Here is a 21,798-nt window from a genome sequence, read left to right as displayed (position 1 = left end):
TTTCAATATACTTGGACTGAGTTAATACACACATCTCCTGATAAATATATTTAAAGATGGTCTGTATTGTCTACTGAGAGAAGCTATGCTTTGAAGCATGTCCAAATGGCCTTCAAAGTCAATACAAACTAAAATGAGGCTCTGTCTGCAAAGGCCAGAACTGTCAGTTAACACCTCACTATTTGGCCCCAAAGGCACATCCAGAGCTCTCCCCTCTCTAATCTTTGAATTATCTCCTTGTCAGGAATCTCATGGAGAGGAGAGAGTGGGACGTAAAAAGAGGGGAATGATTATTTCTAGGATACCTACTGTGTGCCTGGCTTAGTGAATGTGTTAATATATTAACTCACTTAATCTCCCACAATTAAATGTGAACCACATGAGGGGAATGTTTTGTCTCTTTATTCACCCCTGTACTTGCAGGATAATTGCTGGCATGTAGGAGGTACTGGTTCTGGCTATCTTCTTTTGGTCCTTGGCACCAATCCTGAACCTCCCACCCCAATGCTCTCCACTGTATCACAGGGGCTGGAAGCCTGAGAACCACACTCCCAGAATCCCTTGTCAGCAGGATTATAGTTTAGATTCTTCCAATCAGAGTACCTTGCATGAGTTTTCGGATGTGGAAGGGTGATGGCATAGTGGCATAGGATTATGCACTACTACCACTGCAATAGCTTCTCACAGTTTCCTCAGACTCCACAATTTACTATTGGCCTCCAGCTCCAGGGTTGCAAGAAACTATGGCTGAGATAACGGCTTCCTGAAATTTCTCAATTTGGGTGTAGCTGCCCCCAGCCCTGACCATCACTCCTCCAGCTCTTTTAACAATTTCTAAGCACATTAATACCCTGAAATACATTCCTTTCTGCTTAAAATACATAAGGTGCTGTCTGTTTTCCTGACTGACTTAATATTCCATAAATATCTCTTAAACAATTGAGAGAAAAAACAACCAATTCAACGGGTAGTACTATCGCAACCTTGCACTTGTAGAATTGAGGCTCCTAGATGAAATAACTGAAGATTACACAGCCAACCATTAAATATCAGAGTTGAGAGTTGAGTCCTAGACTGTCGGAAGCCAAAGTGTTTTTGTTTTTTCCGTTCAAACACCATCCTCAGTGGGTATAACATACCACATTGCTGCCAACATCTTCTCTCAGAGGTTGAGAGCTGCTGTTTTTACTGTTCCTCCTTCTAGTGTACCATTGTGGCTAGAAATCTCCCTATAAATTGGAAGGTTGGATGGGTACATTAATTCCCAAGACAAGCGGTCTTCTAAATTTGTATTAGGCCTGGCAAGACACCCTGTTAAAAATGTACATTGTATTGCATTATCAGTGTAGATACCACGTGTGTGGGGCCCACAGTAGAAGCTTGCAAAGTATTAAGTAAGTGAACAAATGAGTGAAAGCTCACTGGTGTTGCTTGGCCAGAAGTTCCTTTGCAGATTGTATGCTCTGACTCAGGGGTCACTTGGGCCACAGACCACTTGTGGGTTGGTAATTCCACTAACCTTAATGCCTGGATCCCTCCCATTGTTCAGCACAGTAACAATACCTCCTAGACTGTTGATTTTCCTTGAGAGACCTCAATTGTCAAGAGTATTGTAATTCTGAGGCAAATAGAGACAAGAATCCTTTCTACTTTCCCAATGAAAGATTGAGGCACTGAAAACTATTAACCTACTTTCTGCTGTAATATAGAAGAAAAAGCATTGCATTTGAAGCCAAACAGATCTGTATTCTCATCCTCACTCCTGCCATTTACTAGACCTGAAATCTTGGGCAAGCTGTTTCTGTGACCTCAGTATTCTCATTTATATAATGGTGGTAGTGATATCTCTAGAGCTCCTGGAAGGACGAGCTGTTGCAGACAGAAAACGCCCAGCATAGCGTCTGCCCCATGGTATGGATTCAGGGTGAAAATAGTATTGCCATAATTAATACTGAGGAAGAGTTTGTTGATACACAGCTGTCATCCTGCAGGCTGGACCGTGTTATTCCACAGGGCTCTCCAGTCCCAAACTGGCAGTGGTGGTGTGGAGGAACACTTCAAAACAGGTTTTTCACACTCCTAATTGTACTACCTAGAGAGGTTACGTAATTGCAAAGAATTGAGCGTCTGCACATTATAACTTTTGTAGGCTTCATGGTGTCTGGTGCCTTTGGGTGAGGGAGAGTGGGAAGGGCTGGCACAGAGTGGGTGGAGCAGAATCGTCACACCTCACTTTCCCTTAAGATGAGATCCAAGATTAGGCTCACTAGAAGATCCTACGGGTGGACAGGTAGAGTTGGGTGCATTTTGCATGCTGAGATGCGGTCGTTAAAGCTATAGCAATGCATGAGATCACAGATAGTTTGGGACTAAATGAGGAAAAACAGAACCACACAACCTGAGAAAACTCACAATACTAATCTCTAGCTTGGTGCTTGGTACACAGCAGATTCTCAATGAATATTTGTTGAACTAATAAACAAGTATCAGATTGGAAAGTGTGTCAATCTTTCTTAAAATGCTGTGTCCCCCACTTCTCTGATGACCTAGACTCAACTTATCTTTGAAAAGCTAACTGAAGTATGTATACATCCAGAATATTCCAAGTCTCTCAGTTTAAAAAAGTCCTCTTCTGAAAGCCCGTCAGTCAGCAGCAATATTTCTCACTTTTCTGAGAGCTGGCAGGCACTATGAGTTTTCCCATCCTACTTTCAAAGCTTAAGCTCCAATTAGACTTTGAGGGCAGAGAGAATATTTTTTTGCCTGGTTGAAAATTCCTCAGGATCCAGCAGGGTGCTTGGCTACACCAAGCTCTCAATAAATAGTGACTTAGTGAGATTAATCAACTAGTTTTAAAGTAGTGTTAGAGAAGGAAGAAATAAATGGAATGCTTTGCAATCTTAGAAGTGTTGAAAAATGAAATATGTGCGCATAAATGAGTAATGCTCACTTTGGAGAAGAGAAGATGTAAGGAACCAGAAAGAGGGTGCTGAGCTACTGATAAAAGGAGAACTGGGGTGTGAGGGAGAATCTTGCATGGAAGAGGCTGGTAGAGCTGGTTCTGGGAGAGAAGAGATGGGCTCTCCTTCATTCCTCCACCATTCCTGGGTTACCTTCTTATGTCAAGTACTATACTAGGCAATGCGGATACAGTAAATAAGCCACAGTATCTGCTTTCAAGAACTTTACATTATGCTGCTGGAGTAAAACAAGGAAATAGCTACAACATAGCACACAACTCAGAACAGAGGAGAACACAAACAGGAGGTACACTTTTTAAAGATTCGACTAGCTCTTGGGTGCTCTGTCTCTGCCAAGGACAACCTGAGGGATATGACAATACAGTGATTCGGAGTTAAACAAGCTTGTAGGAAGAGAGATCAGAGAGAGAATTTCCAGACTACAGAGCTTACCATTTTCTTTTATCTTTTCAACTGCATTTGTTGTTTAAACTACAATAATACATATTCAAACTATTATGTGCCCTCAACCAAAGAAAGCCAGACCTGTCATGTCTTTGTTCAACGATTAAGTAACCTGCCTAAAAAAAAAAATGCATAGTCTCTATTGCCCTTTTGGAGGTCCTCTGGATGCTTTTTAGAGAATGAGGAGTGCATTGCCATAGAAACATGGGGTTGGAGTTCTCTGTCAGCTGCATGCGTTTCAGGAGTGAAAAAGACAAGGAAGTGACACACACAGGGGTGCATGGATGTTTGGAGACAAGTCAAGCACTATCACGTTCCACTGGGATTTTTCTCAGGCTCCTGTCCAAGTTGACCTGCTACCTCCTCCATGATTTTTAAAAACGTGTCAGATTCTCTGCTTCACACTTTCACTTAGCCCTGTTTTTTAGATCAGCCCATCCCATTGCTAGAAAGATCTCATTACCAAAAAGTTCTTTATAGAGAACTGAAATCTCTTTCTTTTAATTCCCCCCACCATGAGATCTACTTCTGCCCTCTGCAGTTACATAAAATAAGTTTATAATCTCTCACCTTTTTGAAGTCTCTCTTGTATTGAATAATGTCATTGTATTTGTTGTTCTTATTCGTTAACCTAAGCATCCATGGTTGCTTATATTTTTATCTGACAAAGTTTCTAGACTTTTGTTTCCCAAATGGCTACCTCTAGAAACAACTTAATTATAACTATCTCAGGAAGACACCCCTGTCCTGAGCCCCAGATTCCACTACGGGCTGAGAAGAACTAATACCCAAGAGAACATCATGACTTTCCCAAAGTCACATCATTGATAAGTAGAATGGGCACAATTCAAAGCCAGGGCTTCAGCTTTCCATGCCAGTTCCCATCCAACCTATAAATATAGATTAAGAATAAACCTTTTTTGGGGCCAGCCAGGTGGCGCAGTGGTTAAGTTTGCACATTCTGCTTCGGTGGCCCTGGGTTGGCCAGTTCGGATCCCGGGTGTGGACACGGCGCAGCTTGGCAAGCCATGCTGTGGTAGGCGTCCCACATATAGAGTAGAGGAAGATGGGCATGGATGTTAGCTCAGGGCCAGTCTTCCTCAGCAAAAAGAGGAGGATTGGCAGCAGATGTTAGCTCAGGGCTAATCTTCCTCAAAAAAAAAACAAATAGTCTTTTTCATTCCCTCTCCAACTAGACCTTAAAAAACATAATAGTCTCATTCCAGCCTACGGTCAATAATCTTCTTCCAAATCCAGACATACCCTGGGACTGGCCTGGGCAACCTGGTATGTATGGTCACTCCTGTATATTTCCTGGGGCATGTCTGCCTTTTGATAATTAAAACTGTATGTATTTATAGGCATAAACCAAAGGATGAAATACAGAACAACATGAACAAAGGAGATTCATTTCAAGAAAATTTCTTGAAATAAGCTTTTGTCTTTTGTCTACGTTAATGATTAGATAACCTTTTCTCAGTGCATCCAATGAATTTTCAAATGCATTTTTTATTCATTTGCCCTTTGAAATACAATTATTGCCATTTAAAGGTGATATGCAAACTCTGTCCTACCTACACTTATTACAGCTAAGGATATGACATTCAGACTGACGTACATTGCTAGAGGATGGTGTACATGGAGCTTATTATATTTATGATGTTAATACATTCTCGAGTTCAATTAGGATTAGAATTGTAATTAGAATTCTGTTTTCATTTCCGTCAGTCCTGAGGTTTCAGGTGAATTTTAGTTTCTTAGTCCCTAGCACATATCTTAAAAGGGGCATTTCCATGTGATCTTCTCAAACACCGATTACAGGAATATAAAGTTGACAACATGGCAGTCAGTCCAAAAATGAAACCAGCTTGTCCAAAATTTTTAGGGTCTATGCTAGAGAAATTAGTGATGTTTTCTCCATAAGTAGCTAACTTCCTTCCAGTTGGTCCAGGGTCTGCTACTAGGCATGTGCAGAAATCAAGGAAGAGGAGGAAGCATGGCCTCTTCCTCCCACTCAAATCACAATCTCCTGGAGAGATGAAGTGAAAAAACAGAATCATAGAGCTCAAGCTGAAGTCAACAGAAGAAGAAACTTAAATGGACAGTAAGGGTCATGTCTGGCATCATAGATGCAGTGGGCATTGAAACAGGGTAGGATTTTCATAGACAGGAGGTAGAATGGAGGGCCTTCTGACTCATGCACAGAAATATCCAACTGTCAATTTGTAAAAATGTAGGAATAGAAAATCCATTATCAACGGTTCTGCTTCAGCTTCACCTACCACTTTTCTATGCACTGACAGCACATTTTATAGGCTAGGAACAAAAAACTATACAGAGTCCCAGGACACACTTTGCTGTTTCATGTCGCTGTGCCTTTTTATAGGCTACTCATTCCACCTGGGATATCCTTAGTCCTTTAAATTCTGACTAAACATTCCTTTCAGAGAAGCTTTCTTTAGTCTCTCTAAGTAGAGATAATCTTTCCCTTCCCTGGGTTACCTCTGTATTTTGTTAACACTAATATAATTGTATTCATATCCTGATATTATAATTTAAATTACAATAAAATAGAAGTAAAATTGTGCATATATTTGTCTTTCTGCTAGACTGAGAGCTTCTGAAGCTCAGGGACCCGTCTTCCTCAGCACCAAATCCCTAGTCCCTGGCAGAACTTAGAAGACAACATAAATTTGCTGAATTTAATTGAATCTCCAGTTAGCAAAAATTTCTTCTTCATTCCCCGGACAAATAATTTCCTTGCTCATGAAAGTGCTCTATCAGAATCTTTTCCCAATCCTGAGCTTGCATTAATTGATCTGCTTATACACTGGATGCCTAATATGAGCGAGGCAGGGTGGTAGGTCCCAGGAATACAGTGGTGGACCAAACAGACACGGCCCTTCCCCTCATGGACTCCCTCCCCTTGTTCAAACTCATTAAAATTGCTCATTCCTATTAATTTACTATAAAATAATATTCTTGCCTCCAGCAATAACTTTTCAGTTCGGAAGGCCGTGTATAAAAGCAAATTGGAGGAGAATGCTGCAGCTGAGAAATCTATAAAGAAACATTCTATGCTACTGCGACCCTTGGAAAGTGTACTCTTTATTCATGCATATATGTATATGTATCACCATGTACATGTACATTTCTATGCCAAAAGTATGCACATATTATAAATATATAACATACAGTTAAGGCTCACAGAAGAATACTACCCACTTATAAATAGAATATCCCTGGCTTTTCAAACTTAGACCCATTTAATTAAAAGCATAGCATGGTTTGGACCTTTAACATAATGGCTTATGATTTTCAAGTTTAAATCTTTCAGTGTTGGGCCTTTGTTACTTTTAACCCCATTGTAAAGCCTCCACAAGTGTATTTATGCCCTGAAACAGAGAGAGGGACAGATAGCCATTCCAACCTTGAAAATAAAGGAATAAAGAAAATATTAAAACCAAACAAATTCAAAAAGCTATCATGCATTTTCCAGCACCCAGAACAGGGCTAAACAAAATAGGCACTAAATGAGTATTTTATGAATAACTGAATAAATGAATGAAAGAATACTTGCAATTATGGAATTTTTCACTAGGGCAAGCCAATGGAAGAGGTTATATCTAATAGGAAAAGACAGTTCAAAACCAAGTCTTGACCCAAATAGTAAAACGAACTTTATCCAGATGATAAAAACAAAAACCAAAAACCCATAAACATTACAGTTATGCTTTAAATTCTTTGTTCTCTCAAGTCTCAGGGCAATGATGTACACTTTGATGGGTGTACCTAGCTCAACCAGCTTATCTGGCTAAATAAAGTCAGGAATTATTTAACATCGAATAAATTTCAGTGAAGATTAGAAGTAAGCAGATATCCAATTACCGTCTACATTTCCCAGTAGCCTTGCCAGATTCTATAGAACCTTCTTCAGCTACCGTCCTTTTATCATTCCTGGGCTTGCTCTACGCAACGCAAATGAAGTAGATACTTGTGGTGGGGGACGCTAACGCCCATGGGAGAAGATGAAAGCAGGAGGAAAGGTCAGCATTTACTGAGCTCCTTCTTTTTGTAGGCCCTGCACTTGGTTCTGGACACACAGGAAGAAAAATAACACACTCCCCGAAGGCTCTCTATCTATATACTCAAAACTCATTATTGGACACCATAATAGATCTTCATATACATATTCCTCATTAGTAATTTAGTATCAGAAAGAATATCTATACTACTGAAGGGAACAAATCCCTTTGGGCTCTCTCACATGCACATATTCATGAGCTTCTATATTTGTGTTGTCATAGATGAAGAAATTTTATCAAAAACCCCAGCAAGTTCCACCTGGTCTGAGAAACAGGTTCTCTAGGGGATATCATGTATGTTTGTACGAATTCATCTCATTGGACTGCTCCTGGGTGGGTAACTAGCTAAGAATTCTGAGGGATAGATGAATTCCTTTCCATTGTGAACATACACACCTAGAAATTTAATTAAAAATTTGGCAATATAAGTAAATTAATATTTCCAATATTAGTATCCTACTGAGGAGTGATTTGATTAAAATATTCTCCTTAAAACAGTAAAAATAAGGCAAATTTTTGTTTGTCTTGGCTGCTTCAGTGGAGTTTGGATCAAAGGCAAGAGCATTGACTAAATCACCTGGCAAAGCCCCCTCCAGTCTTTCCATTCCATACTTTCCAGAGGTGTCATTTCTATTGGTACAAAACAAGCACGTGCAAAGGACTAAAAGAGTGTTCAGAAGACTATAACAAGGAAGTTGATGAAGGGCTCCTTGGAAATTTTGTAAATTTACATGAAAAAATTAGGTTCAGATAACTATAATCAAATTTGTTTTAATGGAAGGAAATTGTTTTTCTTTATATTTTCCTTATCTCTATGACAACCAAATAGGTTTGGAACAATGCTATCTTATACTAATTAAGAACATGCCCTCACAACATGGAATTCCATGAATATTAAATGCCAATGTGTGAATTATCCACTTTCAATCAGGCTGTTACACTCCTGGCTTTCAGTTATGAGCAAACACTGTTTTGCATAAAGAACATGAATTGAGATCTGTTTCTTAAAAATTAGGTGAAAGTAGGGGAAATGAAGGGGAGCCCATTGCTTGAATTCCACACCCTGATGTAGAACTTAAATGTCTGTATCCACTCATTTCTCTTTTCATCCTTCTACCCAACATTATTGAGCCTCTCCTATGAGCCAGTCAATGGGAGGACAAAGAAAAACCTCTGTCCGTACTAATGAGCTTCCTCTGGTGATGGTGACCCATACAAACAGATAATTATGAAACATGCCTGGAGCATTTGGGATAAAGTGGGGAGATGGAACCTGCTGGTAGGGAGGGAGGGAGGGAAGAGGACCATCCTCTAGGAAGATACAAAAAAACACAAAATGCTTATTTGTTTGTTTATTTATTTATTTATTTATTTATTTATTGTTTTATCTATAGCCCTACTCAATTTTCCTCTCCCGTATTATTTTGAAGAAAATCACTTTATCTGTGAATATGTGACTGTGTAGCTCTAAAAGGTAAGGAGCTATTTTTAACATGACCACAATAACATTATCACATCTAAAATATTACCAATAACTTATCATCAAATATCCAGTCGATATTCAAATCTCCAATTGTCTCATGAATGTCATGAAATTTTTTTTTTACACTTTGTTTGACTTTGGATCTAGTAAGATTCATTGATTACAATTAGTTTATTTGTCTTGTAAGTGCCTCCCCTATGTCTCTTTTTTCTTTCCTCCTTACTTGTTGAAGAAATCTGAATTTTAAAGGATGAGTGGGAGATAAGAGAAAGGAGAAGGGTGTAGGGAAAGAAGTCCAGAAAAATGGACTGCCGGGAGCAAAAAATACTGCAAAGGCATTGCGGCCTTACTTGCTTTCCTTAAACATACAAACTCTATGATCACTCTTAGTTTAGAAACACTGCTCAGTATACATTATCTCCTTATAGTGCCCTTCTCCATATAACTAGTAAATTTTCCCATCATCTTCAAGGCTCAACTCCAGAAATTATCCCCCAATTTCTCAATCCCACACTGTCTCCACCCTTCCTTGAAGGATGTATCATCTGATGTCTATCAATTAGCCATGTTAGATGCTGGGAACGCAAGGATAAATGAAATCAAATCCCTGCCCTTAAGAATCTCACTGTGAGGTATTTGGGGCAAGAAAGGAGGTGATGCCATACTCTGGTCCATAAATGCACATTTTCCTGTATAACATAGTCATAGCAAGCACATGCTTATTGTTGGTGAGGCATAAGCTGGAAAGCAGAGTTAGAAAAAGTTAGATTTGCTACAAAATCACTAATAAATAGTCTTTCTCTTTGAATTGCTACTTAAAGAGATGGAAAGCAAGACTTTGTCAATAGGCTAAATACTTAGGCTGTGTGCTTTTTGCTTTTTCTAATGTTCCTATGTTATGCAAAGGTTATAGGAAGACCAATAATAAAAGATTAGATAATCAAACTATAATGAGTTTAGCTAGTTCCCTACGGCTCCCATTTCTACCTTTTACATTGCTATTGAAGCAAATGAATCAAGCAGTATAAAAATGCATTACCCAGTCATATTTTAAAATGATGCTCTTGATGTGGAATGCCCAAGAACACTCTTTTATTCACTTAAGGGCTGTCAATATTTTCTTGGGTTTGCTTTTGGTCATTACAAGTAAAAAAGTACATCTTCCTATTCACCATGCCAGCACCTAATACAGACTCTTGCATATAACGAGCAAGAGTGGATGACATGTGGGCTTTCCTGCCACTTTCTAGCTGTGCGAGCAAGTCTCATTTTCTCCTCTCTTCTCAGAGTGCTGTTACGAGAAGTAAACGAGATAATACGTACAAAGTACTTTGCACTGCACACAGTAGCAGTAAACAAGTGGGAGATTAAGTTATTATTTGTTAAATAAATGAATAAAAAATTATACTTTCTACCCTCATCTTTATTCCTGTCCTACACAAACCCCTGACCAATCTCTCCAATCTCAAATGATATCTCCTTTACCGTTCTTTAAAAAGTTATACAGGATTGTCTTAAACATCTTAGCGCCTAATTATACATTGTTTCTGTGTCTGAATTTTATTCTCCTCAATTGTAGCCATAAGTCCTTAAAAAATAAGATGGATCTTATACAGAAGCGATGTCAAAATATTTAACAACTAGCTGTGCCAGGCATTAACACTTTGGTTAATCTTTAGTTAATTGATTAACTCTTTAGTTAATCAATTAGCTCTTTAGTTGCTTGATCATTTAGATGTATGAAAGGGCTGGAAAAGGCACTGGAGTCGGGGGGGGGGGGCAGTCTAAAGCAGCTTGGAGGGGGGCATTCAGAGGTCCCAGGGTAGAAGCTATTTACTAACAAGAATGTACATGTTTCAACGGTTTAAGAACCAGGAGTACCGTACGCAGGCTGAATATGAGTACTGGTCTCTTTGATACCTCTTTGGCATCCCTTGCTCGTCAGGAACTCAAAACACTTACTGACGAAGTGATAAATTCAACCAATAAACAGCTTTTCTTGCTATTTTCCAACTTATACAAGGAAACCTCAAAACAAAACAGAGAAGAGTTTATCTGCTTTGTGCTATGAGGAAGTGATGTTGTGTCACGGGATAGTTGTACCTTTTAATCCTTGGATGACATATGTGCTTTTAAATCAATATTATCCATCACTCTTCCACTATTTTTCAGTTGCTTCTTTCTCTACACTGAAGAGCTGTCTAATTTGAAGAGGAAGAAACCAGTGCTCTTGGGTTTTCTACATGGTCCCTGCAGCCTTCTCTAACTCAAGCATGTTTTCTGAGATAGTCTCAGGTTCCTCACTGACACAGCTGGGCTGGCATCATTTGCCCATGCCTGGCTGCAAGTTTTCTGAATAGATTTGTGGCACCAGAAGCAAGCGGTGAGAGGAAACATACTCAGATTCTGTTTTGTGCCATTATTGAGCATTCTTTGGAAAGAAGCTAGACAAACGAGTATTTAGGAGCATGCTCATTAAGTAGGTAGTTTGACAGCATCGAGACAACCTTAGTGAGTAAAACGTTTTATGATTTTATATGGATGGCATAAAATTGTGAAGAGTGCAAGCACACTTCCTATAGAAAGTAAACAATAGTTTTGTCAATTCCTCTTCTATGCTGCAAAACTGAAAAAAAGTCCAAAACATAGCTAATAAAATTTGGAGTCAGGAGTTTTAGTGGAAACTGTTACCAAGCCTATCCAGTACACTCTCATCCAGGAAGTATTTTACTTTCCCAATGGAAAGAAAAGGTGAGTACTGCTCAAGACTGAAGAATGAAGAACTGAAAAATTATACAAACTGTGAATCACAAAGACACCGAAGTTAAATCTAATTTTCTATGGAGCGTTGATTTTTCGCTAACAAATACTTTATTCTAGTCTATCGGTTTCTCAATGTGATACACACTACACATTTAGCAAGCACAGCTGTTCAAAAGTACCCCCATTTGTCTTATATCATTTTTTAGCATCACAAATTTCATGACATCAAAATTCAAATAAATCTGAGGCATTGGGTGAGTCATTCACCTTCTTGAACAGTTTCATAAAAAGCAAAAAAAGAGAAAAAAGACGACAATGGTATGGTCTAGCTCTAAAATACTATAATTTTGAAGCAAGAAACATAAATTTTAAGGTTCTTACTGAATTGACTCCAACTCTGTACTCACGTCTTAAAAAATAAGAACATTTGACCATGGTTTAGCTTAAAACCCAACTGCCATCATCCAACAGCAGGTTTTGATGAAACTGATAAGTTAGGTTTTCTGTTAATTATACCACTGGGCAGATGGCTTCTGGCTGGTAATTTTCATGACAGTGTAAAGAGAAGAAGAGAGTTGAACAATTACCTGGTTAGTTTTGTGACTGAAGAGAGCTTTTTTCTTTGCCCCGAAGCCTTTCCCTCTTTCTTATATCTAGGTAAACCCTTACCATCATGGAAGTTAATTTAAGGACATGCCTGATCATATGCTTGGCCTTCTTTCCACTATGTTATGTACTAATTCTAGTGGACATTTGTACATTATGCACTATACATATCACAAGTTGAAGATTGCTGTTGGATGTTGTGCCAGCATCCATTACCGCCACCATCTTTCCCTAAGAGCAACAGCTGCCAAATTTTGTTTAGGGACTCTAAAGGTCACCGGAAGGCTGTCTTTATCATGTCTACGCTTCAGAATGGGATTGGTTTTGTTCATGGGCAAGCCAGTCCATTCAAAGTGAATCTCAGGAACCACTCTCAGGATCTCTTTCCGGCTGGGAATGACTAAGAAAACAAGTTGCCCAGGAGCCAGTGACAACTGTCTTGGGACCACAAGGGCAGTTAAGATGTAGCTAATCTTAAGATAGGCAGCATGACAAAACCAAAAGAAATGGATTTCTTGACAACATTGTGAGGCGCAGGATCAGACCTCTTGAAGCTGCTTTTATTGCTGCACTTTGGGTTACAGCCACCACTGCATTCCCTTTATTGAGCAAGTCAGTTTGAGTCATGGTTTCTGTTACTCGCCATCGAAAGCAACCTTACCTACTCCTGTTACGGCACAGCAGGAATCACATTGTGTTAGAATTGTGGGCTCATGTGTTCATTCCTCTTGGATTATAAACTCCTTGAGTTTAAGGATTATGATTTTTCATCTTTGTAATCTCAGCACCTAGCAGAACATCTGGCACTAGTCTATGCTTAATAAATAATAATAGACAAATAATCAAATAAGTAAATGAAGCAAGCTAATCTGGATTATTCAGACCAGAAAACATCCCTTTGTCCCAAGTCTTTTGCATTTTTTATATATTTGACTCTACTCCTCCTACCAAATTAGAGATATACAACATACCCATAAATATTTCCTGCTCTAATTCAATTCCCTAAAAAATGTTTTTTTCTTCTAATTATATAGAAAATGCATGCTTATTACATAAGTTCAAAAGATACATGAAACACAAAAAGGAAAGTAAAAGTCAGTGGGATTACCACCACCCATAGGCATACACTATTAAGAGTTTTCAATGCAGGGGCCGGCCCTATAGCCGAGTGGTTGTTTGCGCGGTCCACTTCGGTGGCCCAGAGTTTTGCTGGTTTGGATCCTGGACGCAGACATGGCACCGTTCATTAGGCCACGCTGTGGCAGCGTCCCACATGCCACAACTAGAAGGACCCACAACTACAATATACAACTGTGTACTGGGGGGATTTGGGGAGAAAAAGCAGAAAAAAAAAAAAAAGAAGATTGGCAACAGTTGTTAGCTCAGGTGCCAATCTTTAAAAAAAAAAAAAAGAGTTTTCAATGCAGAGATTAAATGCTAAGTTTTGCTTTGTCCTCTTTTTGTTTGTTTTTTAATCTTCCTGTGCCATCCGTACTCCCACCTCTGCTAAGCACAATAAACGTGGCACAAACCCTAGTCATCACAGAGTCATCAGTTTACCTGTTGCATTTTCAGATTGGGTGAACGTTTAATGTAGGCACACTACGTGCTAAATATTTACTGTACCAGATGCTTTCACATGGATGAGAAAATAGCTGTTTATTGGGACATGATAGTTTTTATTGCATTTAAAAACAAAAAACAAACCAAAAGCCTCAAAACCCCAAGATTCTTAGCAATTATAGAGATTTTGCTGCTTGGAACTTCTCACTGTTAGTTCTCCTTAGATGGGTCTTTGTTTCCAATACAACACAAGATGAAAAGGAGCCATTGGGAGAACGTGGCACTGGACAGAAGAAGGGGCTGTAATAATGATGGAAGGCCTCAGGAAGACACTGATTGCCATCTCTGCTTTTCATTCCCGCCTGTAAGGCAGGGTTCCACTGGGATCCTTCAGGCAGACTTCCATCAGTCCCCAGGACTAAAGGTTACAGCTGCAATTTAAAACTAGAGATAATAAAAGGGCACCTGAAATTAGCAACGGCCTCTCCGAGCAATTATATTTTCCAATGGCATAAAAGACAAATGATAGACAGTTTTAATCCAGTTGACCCTAAAATCACCTTCCAATGTCAGTCTATGCCTTTGAACTGGAAGAAAGGCCAATGCCTAGCCTTGATGGATCAGGTTGTTGTCAATTCCAAAATGGAACTTAAAAAGCTTTCAGTCCGAGATCTTATTAGCTTTGCCTACTTTCTTGTACAACTGATTTCTTTTGGCTTAATCGGAAAAAGGTCAAAAGCAAAAACAAACAAAAGCCCCACAAAACCAACCCACTGGAAATTTTAGCTTCACTACATTGAAATATAAGTAAACATTCTTCAATGCCGAGTAGAGCTGTCCCTAACATTTTTGGGGCCCAGGACAAGAACACAAGTGGAGGTCTCCAGACCTGGGCCAGCCCCTCTTTTATTCCATAGTTCCTTCCTGCACCACAAACGGCCTTTCATGTAGATGTGTGGACATCCCAACTCATGAGCCCAAAATCCCACCCCAGGCCACTCCTTACACCCATCCAAATAGTAGCCTCTTTGTTTTCCCTCATACCCACGAGTGGGCACGCTGTAAAGCTCCTGGAAGCGGGCTCAGGATTGTTAGGGGAAGAAATTCTGGGGTCCTATTTACCCTGAATGTGGTCTAGAGAGCAAGACTCAAATGGGCCCAACCTCTTGGTCCACAGATTCCTCTAAAGCCAGAGGTGCAAAGGAAGGCCGCCCAGGTCACAGAGCAGTACTGATTAAGGCTAACTTTTATACCTTATCTTGAATTTGGTGGATTTGACCTTTTAAAATTTCACAACCTTTTATACTAAATTTTATACTTGGTGAGAATTATAAAGATGGCTTAGGCAAGTGTGATCTTGATTGGCATAGACTGAAAACAAGAGCAAAGGAAATCCCCAACTTCACTTTTTTATATCCCCTAAACTCCGATAGAGGTTAAATACGTGGGGAGAAGAATCAAAGAAGACATAGGGCCAGGATCCCAAAATGGAACCACGTAGAGCTGGGAAATCCTATTGGATCACTCCATCCTGGTGGTTACAGTGTAGATTCTGGAATCAGACAAGTATGAGTTCAAATTCTAGTGCTGCCATATGCCAATTTAAATCAGCAGTATTTAAATGAACTTTTCTTTAATCTCGTTTCCTCATTTGATAATGGGAAGCAAAACAGAACCCATTCACGATGTTTAAATGAGAAAATACATGTAAAACATTCAGTACAGTACTTGGGACATAATAAATGATATTTACTACTATAATCAGGTATTTTAATGCAATGTCAGGGTTGGAATTATGGCTTAATCATTGTTTAGCAAATTACTTACAGGCTGTGATATATTATTTGGCATCAGTTTATTTCCATGCTCCTCATTTGAAATCAAGTTATTCTTTGAATAATTATATAAGGACTTTGGATGCCATTCTAAGAATTAGTTAAAAGTGAACTAAAAGGTAATAATTCTGTCTTTACTAGGTTTCCAAAATAAAAACAAAAACAAAAAATCTAGCTGTCAGAAGTATATCTTGCTAACAAGGAAAATTTTATAATCTTCCCATTTACTGTGTATTTTTCTTTCAAAACCAACATCTCTCAAAACTGTTGTTTTAAAAAACAACAGTTAATATGCTTTACAAAATTTGACTTATAACAATAATGACTACCTTTTATTGAGTCCCAAACAGTGTACCGTTTGCTTTACATCCATCATCTATCTGGTGTAATCCTCCTAATTTTCCCCTCCCCCATTCTACAGATAAGGAGCGTGAGGTGCAGGCCAGGGCAACGCGAAGCCCCTGCCTTTTCCATTTGCACACTGATGGAGCCAGGTCTCTGAAAAGCTCTTTTAAACCTCTCTCCCTTTCCCCCTCCCCAACCTCTCTCAAAGAAAATTATATGTGTCACGTAGGCAAAATGTTACCGCTTCTTTGGCTTTTAATCGTTTTTGAGAGACATGTTTTTTTGTGTGTATGGGCTTTCTCAGAAGGTTCATATTTGCCTTGCTGTAAATTTAATTGAGAATAACTCCTGCTAAATTTTCTTTTGTTGCTATAAATAGAGCTTATTCTTGGTGGGAGGAGAAAATGGAAAAACCACCACCAAATGAAAGAAACTCAGTTTATTGAGATTGGTACATTGGTTTGTTTCTCCATAAAACCATGCTGAATCAAAACTCGGATACCACTGTAAAATAAACCATGGACTCTGGCATGAGATTTTGAAAATGTGGTACAATAAAATTCAATGTACAATACATCACATAGGTACTTTCCAACTATATTTTCCTTGGCATTAAGATATATTAACACTCTTAGGAACCTTCAGCTGTGTGTCCTGAGCTTTACAAAGCACCAAGGGCTGGCCAGACCATCAAACGCAGATGTTCGTTTATACCTGCAATGATTTGCTGAATTTCCTACCTTAATCATTATTGCTGTAGCCCAGAGGCTTTGAGCCGAACATAAGACAAAAAGACATTTTACAGACCCCTGGTGGGACAGCCGTGTGTAGATTAGAAACCAAGTCTCAGGTTACACACCCCTACGTGCCAACCACAATACATCACTCCTCTGCTCTTTAAGCAGAACTTATTCAGAGAAATGGAAAATATGGAAAAGCTATTTATGGACAAAAGAAGTATGCCTGAAAAATGTGTTCCTGGAAAAAGATACATTCCATATTCCAAATTTGCCAAGTTTTGGTGCAATCAGAAAGTGCACTAGGAAAGGAGAAATAACTTTATTGGAAATGTAGTGGTACTGATGACCAAAATATTCATCAGGAAAAAGCAAAGAGCAAGCTAAGTCTCGGGTGAGAAAAAAATGCATACATTTTTTCAGAGATGCAAAAATAAGTTGTTTTCCTTGAAGATAAAAAGAATGTTCTTGTCAGAGCTACAGATCCTACATCTAAAGAGAAAGCACAATTACGGACAAAGTAAACATTCTGGACAGACAGTTATGGGTTTGGAAGACAGTAACTCCTTGCCGGTGAAATAAAGCAAATGTCAACAAGCCAGACACACTTGAAACATTCAGAAAAATGTCTTGCTATTCCTCTCCATATATAAGATGCCATATGACACCACAGTTAAATCTGCTACTGCAAAAAAAAGTACGTCAAGCTGTTGATTTCCATGAGATTTCGACAGAGGCAAAACAACACAGCAGACAGGAGTCCGAAAAGGTACAGCTTTGGCTTCTTTCCTTCTGAGGAGGAAATGACTTCCTACAGCTAGCTGACCAGGAGTTAGCGCTCACCCTGCCTGGAACCAGAACCTGGAATGAGGACCTGGAGAAGACCCAAAGAAAGAGCAGGATGCAGCTTCAGGTAATTATTAATGGGAATAGGAAACTAAGAAAACAGTCACAAGTTACACAAATACAACAGTCATGCCTTCTGCATTTGTCTGTCCTGTGGTGCGTTGTACAGCTCTTTCCACAACGATCAGTCTTTTCTTTCACTCCCTCTCCCACATCATCAACAGGCATGCCAAATGCAAATCTCCTCGGATTCTGATCCCATCCCGGCAAAACGCAGGCACTACCACCATACTGAGTTTCACAATAATCTCCACAATGACAATTATTCGCAGCCCCTCAGTTCTGTTCACACAAAAGATTGCAGTTTGAATCTTGCCTTACACAGGTTCAGCTCTGTCGGAGCTGGTTACCAGGCAAACGGTCTGTTTTAAGATTTACCGATCGCTGGGGAGAGTAAGCTGGGGGATGGGGATGGACAATCCACCCTGTACATACCTCCTTTTGGCAGCTAAGAAAAACAATTTCGTGACAAAGAGACTTGTTCTTTTCAAAGCGCACCCAACAAATGAAACTGACAGAATGAAACCTGAGAAACTTTAGCAACCAAAGAAAGCAGCCTTCCAAGGATCAAGGTGAATAATTGATTTGTCAGGTTTTGTTTCATCTTTTAAGCTATTTTGCTCATTAAGGGAATTGTGGAATTTGTCAGAAGCCCAAACACTGACACACACTTCTGACAGTAAGTGCATATTCCAAACTACAGACTCATTTGCCAAGCTTATTCAACAACAACGATTAGCTGCAAAGCTGAAGGGAACTTACCGAGCACAAAATTATTGGAACAAAGCAGGGAGGAGGCAGGAGGCACCAAAGGCAGCTTCTCCGTCTCCTTGGTGCCAGGTTCTCCTGTCTGCCGTCCGATTCACACTTGCCTTTATAACTAAGACTCCAACAGAACTCACTAGCGAAACCTGATGAATTATAAAACAGCCCCTCCTAGACTCTCATATTTTACATCACAGGGGGTGACCATGCAGCATCCTCACTCCCTGGATACATATATTTCCTTGTAACTCATCCTGATAAATATATCAGCCTTAGAGGCAGTGACAGTAATTGGTATTTGGGATGTACCAGTGTTAACCAATAAGATGCTTTCCCACCATCAGTACCGCACCCCCATCTTCCACTCATGTTCCCCCACACCTTGTTAAGGTGGATCCACCCAAACCAGTGTGGGGTAGGCAAAGACGGCAAAATGTGGAGAAAAGCCCCCGCATCTCAAATGCACGCATAGTGAGGCATAGTACTCAGGGTTAATTCTCATAATAGTTCTGTAAAGATCAGCCCTCATATTTGCATAGCATGTCACAGTGTACCAAACACTTTCACTCTCCCTGAGCCTCTCAGCAACCAGGAGAGCTATCAGTAGCACTACAGTATAAATGAGCCACCAGAGCTCAGAGAAATTAAGTGACTTTGTCTAGCGTTCATAGAAATTGAGGGATGCAAGCAGCCCCAGAGATTAGGGAGCTCAACCTGTTTGCTGTGCAGATGAGGAGCCCATAGCAGAGAGATACCAGAGAGATAAAGCGACTTGTGTGGATCACACAGTTTCCAAGTCTGATTTGAGCTTGAACCCAAACCTAGGTCTTATGATATAAAGAACAGTGTCCTTCTATCCTACCAGGCTACTTCTAGAGCACAGAAGCGCTGGAAACGGGGGGACATGCAGAAATCAGAAATCAGAAACAGTATCACTGATTAACCAAAAATCATGAACAGGCAGGCTACAAGAAGAGCAGTGCCTGAGCTATTGGCATCCTCTCTGACAAGGGCAGTATAACCTCTTTAGGTTCATTGAATTTCAATGAAAACATGTTTTTGATAATAATAGCTACTGTTGAGCGCTTCTTATGTGCCAGGCAGTGTTTAAAACATCCCTGTGAGGTAGCAATTGTCACGAATAACATATTGCAGATGAAGAAACTGAGATTCAGAGAGGTTAACAAATCCAAGCAGGATCACAGCTGCTAAGTGGCAGGGCTGGAATCGACTCCAGGCAACCTGGTTTCAGAGCCCACACTCTTAAACATATCATCCTATCCAAGCAATGTTTCACATTCAACTGTCAGAGGCAGATGAGCAATGCGAGCAGATTTCTTTACTATGGCCTTTAGTAGAAATTGTAGAAAGATCATAGGCTTTGGAACCAAATAGACTTGTGTTCAAACCCTGGCTTTGCCACTACTCTACCGTGAAATGGGATGCTTTATCTATAAAAAATGGTATGCTAATACATACCTCACAAGATTAAAGTATATCGAGAAAATAGAGTGCCTGATTTATGCTACAGACCCCCAGATTGGTGGCTATTATTCTTCCCACACTTCTTTTTGGAAAATGGATTTCTGCCCCACCTTCTCTTTTAACTGGCTTTTAAAATTTCAACTGATGTTTGCCAAGGAGTCTTCTAATCTGCCAGCCTGTGAGGAAGGGGAAACAACCTCAGAAAGGTCTATCATCCAGGTCGCAGAACATCACCAGGAATACATGGACTCTGCCAGGGAATGGCAGAGCTGGGGGCTCTGCTCTCGGCTGCCACACTTACTTCATTTCCACCATGAGTCAAGTAAACTCACGAGCCCAGGAAAGCATATTTAGAGCACGTTTGCTGTCCACGGTGAGACCAACTTGGCTTTCTCAGCTGTTTCAAACAAGCATCTGTCATAAAACCCATAACAATGAATTTTTGCACACAGCTATACACCTACTGCCATTAAGTCAAGGTGTGCCAAGAAAGGAGACAGGTATAAGTCCTCTGTGGGACAAGGTGATGCTGTAATGTTCCAGGCTATGAAGGTTTAAACATGAGAGATTTTCTTAGCTCTGTGTTCTACAGAATGACTCAGTGGACAACTTAATTTGCTTTTATACAGAGTACTCTCTCCTTGTTAATTTTTTCCTCTAAGCATCTTACCAAGGGGGTCTGGAATATGCATGGGTGAGGTGCTCCCTTTTGCATAACCATATTTAATACTAGGTGCCGTAGGAAGAGAGGTATGCAACATAATTGGGGGTCAGGGGGAGAAGGACATGGGTTTATTAACTAGTAAGAAAAGCCAGGTGTAAACACCAAGTGTAACAAAGAGTAAATAAATATGATTACATGATCAATGGTTACTTCCTATGTATCTCTATGTGGGTTATCCACATATGGCCTGAAGTGGCTTGGTCTATGCTCTCTAAGTCTTTCCATTATTTCCATGTCTTTGATCTACCATGGTCCAAAAAAAATCCTTTCCAGAACCTTTTCTTCTCTGTTGGTTTTCCCCCTGCTGCCTGCGTATTCCACCATTATGACACAACCCAAGAAAAACTAATATAGAGAGTCGTTATAGCTTTTATATTATAACATATTGCTCTGCCCCCCGTCAAAGATAATCATAATGCATATTCTGTCATAATTACCACCTCATGCCACCACTTACTCCCAGACATAAGGAAGTGTGTGGAGCCTTGAAGCTATACCAGTACTTTGCTTATATTAGTGACAATGCTAATATTTATTGAGCACTTATTATGGGCTGGCAATGTGTTAAATTTTACTCACATTTCCCATTTAACTCTCACAAGAACACTTTGAATGTTGTTTGTGATTCAACACTGTAGATGCGGACTCTGTGGCTGGAGAGCTTAGGTGACTTGGTAATAAATGGCACATTCAGAATAATGACTGAGGCCTAAGACTGCAGAGCCTGTCCTCTTAACTATTATATCCACTGCTTCTAAGAAATCAAAGTAAGAGATAACGTAAAATATGCGTGTCTGTTCTCACTGTTCTTACTTCCTCACATCCCATTTCTCCCTAACTGACATCAGTCAAGCTTCACGCTGACCATCCACCAGAGCTGCTTCTATTAAGGTAAATGATGACATCCTGACCAACAAAATCAATAGTCCACGGTTTACTAGATCTCTCCCCAGCCCTTTGGCAGAATTAATTACAAGTTCCTTGACTCAACCACTTTCTGTTTCGGTTCCTGAGAATCCCTTGTGTTCCCTCCTACCTAACTAACTCATCCTTCTAAGTCTCTTTTGCTGGGTCCT

The 21,798-nt window shown here is 39.8% G+C and overlaps 1 protein-coding gene across 36 annotated transcripts in view; it reads right to left on the bottom strand.

The window, feature by feature from the left end:
• Positions 1–21,798, bottom strand: part of DLG2 (discs large MAGUK scaffold protein 2) — a 1,809,506-nt gene that overhangs the window by 180,266 nt on the left and 1,607,442 nt on the right. The window contains exon 1 of one of the 36 annotated variants that reach the window (XM_070490553.1): positions 18,511–18,747. The exons of 34 other annotated variants lie outside the window; for them this stretch is intronic. The gene's annotated coding sequence lies outside the window, so the exon portion shown is untranslated. Of the gene's footprint in view, positions 1–18,510; positions 18,748–21,798 lie in introns of those variants that run through there. One more of the 36 variants, XM_070490554.1, reaches the window with a different exon arrangement.

This window comes from Equus asinus, chromosome 20 (assembly GCF_041296235.1).
Source record: "Equus asinus isolate D_3611 breed Donkey chromosome 20, EquAss-T2T_v2, whole genome shotgun sequence".
In the NCBI taxonomy this organism is placed as follows: Eukaryota; Metazoa; Chordata; class Mammalia; order Perissodactyla; family Equidae; genus Equus; species Equus asinus.
This window is presented reverse-complemented; position numbering and strand designations above follow the sequence as displayed.